Raw genomic sequence first — 7,894 nt, 5'->3', positions numbered from 1 at the left:
GCCTCTCGATTAGTTCATGCGCACCACCGCTATGAAACTCTGATCGAACCGTTCCCATAAGCCTGAGCAATCTCCCCTATTATCTCTGTGCACGACTGTAGAAATGGTCGACTGTCCATAGACTTGTGAGAATCGTGAGGGCACAACTGTACACGAATTCAGCTGTACAGAAAAACATCTGTACGAAGTCACATCTGTTCATCCCTCGCAGGGTCGGTCAAACAGTGTGGGTAAGGTAGAGATTAATCCCGTGTTAACTGCAATCGATATCAATTATAGTTTCCGATTGGAACTAAGAGATGGCAGTATATGTCGCACAATGAGAGAATTGGCTATCGAATAAGCATCTGCGATTCTACCGGGTGTCCGTTTTTTATTTTTCTCATTTTTATTTCATAAATGCGTTAAAATTGGTTAATTGGGGTATAAATGAGTGAAATCGGTAGAATTGGAATAAATGATCTTTATTCCATTATTATTTGCAATCATTAAAAATTAAATAATTGTAGAAAACCAATTGAGAGACTGTCAAACGATCAATAAGAAATAGCAATGGGTGAAACATGCAAAGAGTACATGCTGCAGTGGTGCGTATGAATATCTTTGTACACAACTTATTCTGAATAAAATATTGTTTACATAATATCTACTATATTTGCACGTAACAGTGAAATGAGTGAATTATTCATGCCAGTATTATGCTTCCCTCTAGGAGTCTGAAGATTCATCGCAGAGTTTAACTTTCTGTTAAACAAGTAGGATAATGAAATGCTATTTTTTACAAATGGGTGAAATGTTTCGAGTTATCTTAAAATTTTTTTTGTTCTTCAAAAATTTGTAATTATTAATTTCCTTAATTATCAAAAAACTTGCCTTGGACATCCTTTCCATATCCGCTATTGTCCTTTCTCCTCTCCTTCTTGGCTCTTTTCCACCTCAATCTGAATTTTTTTCTTCTCCCTCGACAGTGTCTTCGGAAAGCTGAAGAACGGCACCGTCGCCAGGATCAGAAGCAATCCACAAAGCAAGAAGCCACCTCACCACATGCCGACCCACCGATGATCCGCAGGATCAATGCTGATGGTCGTTGAGGACAGCTAATCCATGTCAAACGATAACAAATAAGCGCCGAGAAGAAATCCGAGAAGACTGGACCGAAAGCTGCCATGCTGTACATGCAGCCAATGTACAGAGAAGCGCTTTCAGGTCTGACGTGATCATCAATGTGGTTCCAAGAGTGAAGAGGGGCATCCCCCACACCCGAGAAGGGGCTGCGCCAGGACGAAGAGCACGACAGGTCCTGTGATTGAGGGAGAGCCCTGGATGCAGTTGTCACCCCTCAGGTTGTTGTGAGGAGCCAGAAGAGGTACTGATAGGCCTGGGACAACCTTCCAAGACCCATGTCTTGTTCTCTCGGAAACCTGAAAACAAAATTATTTTATTACTGAATTTTTTTTCATTTTTTGAAAGTTTTTTTTGTATTTTTTTTTTTCATCTGAATTAGTTTAATTATCGAAGAATGATTGATGTTACTTAATTTTACTTTCACAATTTTTTATCAAATAAAATTTATTTTAATTAGGAGAAATAGCTAGAATAGATTTGCATATTATGAAACTAAATACGAGATTTAAAAAATTGAATTAAATAAAATTGTGAAAGTTTACGTTTTTTACGAATAGCAAAAAAAATAATAGAGAAATCTTGTTTTTTCCAAAAAATGTTTTGTTGATTTCTTTATGGGAATACTGTAGAAGAAATTTTATTTAAAAAATTATAGATTTTTTATTTATTTCGTTTTTCGAAAACAGTAAAAAAGTTTAAAAAATTAAACAAATTGACAAAATCTAAAGAAAGATATTCATATTTTTTTTCGGAATGGATAATTATTTTAAAAAAACAAGGAAAATTTTAGTTTAAAAACACTTGAAGAATCTTAATATGTTATCGGATAGTTTGAATTCACATTATTCACTATCTAGAAATTGGGAATTCGTTAATTACTTTTAATTTCATCAGAATATCAAGGAAAAATAAATGAAGCGAAACACTAAATGTTACTTAATGTTACTTTCATCATTTTATATCAAATGACAATTATTTTAATTAATAAAAACAGCTAAAATAAATTTAGATATTCTGCAATTACAAAAAAAAGCGCGGATGAAAATTAAAGAAAATTAAGATAAAATACAGAAATAAATAATTACAAACCCTTCGACAAATATTGCCAGAACTCGAGTTATTCAGCGTAGTCGTCAGGTTTCTGCTCAGCAGTGCAATGAGGAATCATGAAAATTATAGATCCCAGCCCCATGGTAGCAGCCCCAATGGAATCCATAACGGAATATGTCTCCTGCTGGCGAGACAGCTCACAAAAATAACAGTCGTAACATTTCTGATTTCGTAACTACTGGCGATGAGTCCGGACAGGCTCGAGGGGATCTCAAACATCTTCTCAATAGTCGTTATGACCGACTTAATGTACCCCGAGCTGAGTTTCTGTTGTACAGTAACGAGAAACGACAGGAGAATCACGAAGACTTTCATACCCGCGAATCTCTGAATAAAAGTTGGTCTGCAATTGAAAATTCTGCAGTCCTTGTAGTCTAGATTCATCGGAGATGTGTGAGGTCTTTGTTTCTCCGGTTTATTGACAATGGAAGTACTTGGATTTCTGCTGTGACATTTTATGATAAAATCCCGATGATCAACGAGACCTGAGCTAGGATTTCTTCTGTGACATCTTATGACGGTGTCATGAGTCAGTTTACTCTCATTCGGGCAGAGGAAGTCCAGACCTAGGAAGTGGCTATTCCCTCATGAGCTGTCGGCGTAAGTCCCGTCATCGCGTCCCTCCTTTCGTTTCTACGGTGAGCTGGGTAATAATGACTCACTGATTCGCATCTTTTGTGCCCAAATATGCTTCTGGAGCCGTTGCGCTTGTGCTTCAACTCCGGAAGTTTGTGACCGAATGCATTGGAGATACTCTCGGCTCGACGGTGACCAGTCTCCGGACGCTTGTGAGTTATGAATCCGGAGCCGGATTCTGTTCGCTTGTTGTTGAACATACTGAAGTTCGAATTCGTATGCTTGTGGGTGCTTGTTGAGGCCATTTTGACGGGGTTGTAGGGTGCAGTAGGGTTTTAGGGGGATGGGGGGGGGGGGTTTGTAACCGTGGGCAGTCTGAAATTTAAAAAGGAGGAGTGTATTATTGTGGGAGATTTGACTTTGCCAAAATGTGACGAAATTATTTAATAAGTCTTGGGTTTTTTTTTCTTTAGAAGTTTCAGATATTTTTTATGGGGATTTTATGATTTTTTCCTTTTTGAAAATTGAAGGGTGGTTCAAATTTGAAAATAAAACGAAAATCTAGGAGAATTTATACTTGAGTTCTTATGAGAAAAAATAACAAACTACTAACTTTTTGTTGTTGAATATTCTGTTAACGAAATAACGAATTAGCGAATTACAAAAAAATTATAAAAAAAATAACATAATCCAAAAAAAGGGAATGTACAATTTCAAATTCTCTATCTCCTTTTCTTCAAATGAAAATCCACCAAATCATATTTTTTTTTATAATAAAAACTAGACTCGAAGTCCATTGAATTCTCAACAGTTTTTTAAATTTTCATAAATTTCCCAAAAATCGTTGGCAATACTCAAAAAACTCAATTTCAAAAATTACAAACTGGCTACATAAAAACATCCTTTAAGGACGGGCTGCAATAGATTCCCGAGGGCGCGGCTTCAATGAGTGATCGTCGTTTCTGACTGGAGTCGTTTACTGTTTGGCTTGCTGGAAAACGTATTGGATATATAGGATATGATGCAGAAGATTGAAATAAGCTGACAGTCACGCAAAAATTTCCGATAGAATCATGCATTTTAATCATCATGGAAAAAAGCGCATAAGCTTTCTATGATATATGTAAACTTTGTTTTATATTCATGCACAACACATATAAATGTCGCTCTACGACATTTTAAATAGACAATGATTATTCACTCAATGGAAGAACAATCAGTTTTGCTTTGGTATCGTTGTTTTTATCATCGATCGTCGTGATGCTTATTTTTCTTTGAGGTGGAATGTAAATCCGTCAAATTCAAATAGCGAATTTTCTTCGTCAGATGAACTTGTGTCGATGTCTTGAATTATGGAATGCTCTTCATCAATTCTCTCTTCTCCATCGATGTTGCTCGAGGAAAATGTTGTCATGCAGCTATGGGGTATGCCTATGGTAATACAGCGATTTTTTTTACTAATTCATATTATCTGATATCCCCAGATAAAAGAAAGCATTGCTTGACCAAAAGGGACTTACTCTCAGAGTACTGAATTTCTTTACCACGCACATGTTCATCAAATACTTCGACATCAGCTCTTACGGGAGATGATGCTGGGGTATTTAATGTACCTATAATTATAACATATTTCTTGTTATCAACGATGAATTCAATTCGAACTTCAAAAGAACGATAGGAAATTGACCAACGCTGGTGCACTTACCCCTATTAGTATACTTCATCTTGAGGCTAGGGAAATTCAATCTTTGACGTTTGTAACGATTGTCTACAACAGCTGTCGAGTCGTCAGAATCTGAATCCTTACTCTTGGAATGCTTTGTCTTGAGACTAGTGAAGTTTAATGGTCGACGTTTGTCACGAGTGACTATGTCAAACTCTGAATCCTCTTCGTTCAATTCCTCGACGTCGTCAGTGTCACTGGTGTAAGGTAATACGGGCTGATTGGAAACCCCTAGTGATAGAATATTTTCTGATAAAGATTGTCCGCATTTAGTTCTTATTAAAACGCTGTCAACTGAAAAAGGCTTACTCTTGAAATAGTCACTGGAAGTACTTGGAACATTGACAGTCTGACTTCTATTGCTTGTGGACGCCGTTTCTAATTCTTCCACTTCGTTGTTTTCTGGAACAACTCCTACTTTTGCGATGATCCTCAATTTTTCCAAAACTGAAGGACGAAGACATCTGAGGAAGAAACTCTCAAAGTTTACCCTGAAATCCGAATAAGCGATATTGAGATTGAGGACAGTCGATTCGGGGAAATTCATCACGTACGAAAATTTTTAGTAAAAAACCCTGAAGAATTCTATAGGAATTTCTATAAAATTTCTATTGAATTTTCTATACTTTTTTTTCCGTTTCTACTGACATGTTCGATAGGAAATATTATATAGAAAAATGACCATTAGAAAAAAAAGTCGATACAATTTCATTTTTCAATTGAATTTTTTGAGTGAAATTTTCCAAGTTTTTAAAATCATTCTTTATTTTCTTCTCTTTAAAAAAAAATGAAATGAAAAAACTTAAAAAATTGGAGCCGAAAAAATTCTATAGACAACGACATTCCAATTTTCTATCGAACACGTCAAAAGAAAAATCAATAGAAGTGTTATAGAAAGTCTATAGAAATACCTATAGAATTCTTTAGGGTGTTTTACTCGAAATTTTAGTGCGTGGTGAACTGATCTCTTGCATAATTCATCTGAAATATATCATACCTCTTACGTTGGTACTCTCTAAGAGCTTTGTCCAAAGCTTGGATATCGGAAGCTTGGATGGTGTGAGGGACTGTTTTATCTGTCACTTTGATGTTATCATTAGCTTCAAAGGCTTTCATTAAGTTCATCTCCATCTGCAAACCTTCCCACAGTTCCCCTGTTGAGAAATTAAGAATTGACTTTACAATAAAAGAATAATTGCTCATAAAAGTGACTATTACTACTTCAAATATTAATAGAAACGGTCACCTGTTCAATTTACCTATTAATTTTTCAACATTATTCTTGTTGTAGGCAAATTTAGTTGCAATATATCGACCGAAGCTCTCGGTTCGTTTGCTCAACTGGAGGACCTGTGAAGGAGCACCCAATAGTTGAATGCGCTGTTCCCAATGCGTTTTGAATAAATAGAACAGCATTCCAAGTTTTGGAAATTGAATAATCAGCTGCTTTATTTCATTCTCCACGAATTTCAGTCCCGATTGGATATTATCCTTCCCAGTAACTCCCAAGATCCATAAATAATGAAGGATTTCTATCGGGCTGGTACTCAACCCGCTATCATGCCAGAGATCGCCGACTGCCTGCGACAAAGACGGTATAAATTTGTGGTAAATTAAATTGCATGTGAGCTATCTATCATACCAAGTAAAAGTACATCGGATTATCCACTCACTCTTACAAAATCACATCACAATATACCCAGACTCGCTTGTGGAAAGATAGCAGCAATGGAATTCACCAATGCTTCATCTACACTTGTGATCGCCTTATTCACTCTTCTCAGTGCAGGTGCCAGAGTCACAATATTCAACAGAACTTGTCTATAAAGCTCCTCTGAGGGACCTTTTATGTAAGCAACGAAACAACCGTAGGTCTGAAAACAATCAATATAATGCGCCATGTTATTACTTATCGATGGAACAACTGCAAATTGTCATTAAATAATAAAACTATTTACCGAGGATAAATCGCCTTTTGTTCTAACTAGATGAATGATGAGAATGTCAGTGTTCCGTGGATCCGGAACTACCTATGTCCAGTTGATTAGTTATCTTGAAATCTGTATGTTATAACAATGATAATTTCTTGTAAAAAGTGTCACTATGACTTACGTTTGCGACTCGATTGATGATCATTTCTGATTCTGCTGTAATTGCAGAAATCATATGTGGTGAAGCAAAAATTAACGCGTTCCCATTTTCAGTGAATACAGATTCTTGTAAAACAGATTTCTCAATAGATTTGCAATTCTTTATGCGTGTAGCGAAATGATCCAGATGTATAGGGATACTCATAGGAGGCGCAGCACGACGAACTTTCATTCTTATCGCATTCCGTGTTTGATACTGATGGAATCTAAAATGTAAAAATCCTGAGTTTCTCTTCATTTCTATTATTACAAATTTAATTCATCGTATGATGCAATTACCTCTCAGTCAAGTGGTTCGTTACATCTTATAGTGGCCCCCCGGCACGAATACCCTGATTCATCTCCGTTCTGAACTTGTCTCGTTGCACGGCCTCAACATCTTCACCATGGTAGTGAGTCTTGCCATTCTCCATCACAGTACCATCCGGCAATTCCCAAATCACAACTTGACAGCCGTTACGTCTATAAGCACAGCGGACACATGTCTTACCCGCACATGTCTGCGTATTATCGAGATAGTGTCTAAATTGTCGATACATATAAATCCATGTCCCTGGCCTCTGTTCTGGGATTCGGATGACTTTATTCGCCTAAAAATTGAAAAAACATTGTCTCAGCCAATAACATTGTAAAGTAGAGTGTGTAATATGGCGTGCATTTAAGATACACTACGCATTTGGGATATATTTAATATTGTCCATATGTGTACTTCGTTACACGTACGAAAATTTTTAATATAGAAAATTCTGTTATGTCAAAGTTAGGTAAAGAAATTATAAAAATTGAATTTAACCCTGACATAAACTGAATCCCTGATGATGAATCGAATCAAAGAGAAAAGAAAATTATTGACTACTAGAAATTCCCGGTAAACTTGAAAAATTATTAATTAAAAAGGAAGAGAAAAAAAAAACTATTCACTCACCGCCAAGAATAAATAAACAAAGGAATATTTTCAGGGAAGAGAAAAGGTTTTAAAAATGAAAAGAATTTAGTTTTTACTAAAATGATTCTTACGAATCTGTATTTTAGAAATGAGTTCAAAATTTGATGGAAATTACATTTTTTTTTAGAACTTATAGTAACTGCAAACACTGCTAATCCAAATTGGTTAAAATGCCGCACACACCAAATCCACTCTAACAACTTGCTTCTTCACACAAACTGATTTTACAATTAAACAAATTTAAGCAAAACTAAAAGTATAATT

General features: G+C 35.9%; 1 pseudogene; it reads right to left on the bottom strand.

The window, feature by feature from the left end:
- Nucleotides 1-873: 873 nt before the first annotated feature.
- LOC107046845 lies at nt 874-3,116 on the bottom strand (annotated as a pseudogene).
- Between the last annotated feature and the right edge of the window lie 4,778 nt (nt 3,117-7,894).

The sequence above is a fragment of the Diachasma alloeum genome, unplaced genomic scaffold (genome assembly GCF_001412515.2).
Source record: "Diachasma alloeum isolate Michigan unplaced genomic scaffold, Dall2.0 Dall_scaffold_02383, whole genome shotgun sequence".
In the NCBI taxonomy this organism is placed as follows: Eukaryota; Metazoa; Arthropoda; class Insecta; order Hymenoptera; family Braconidae; genus Diachasma; species Diachasma alloeum.
Note: the sequence above shows the minus strand (reverse complement) of the source record. Positions and strands in the feature narration are given on the sequence as shown.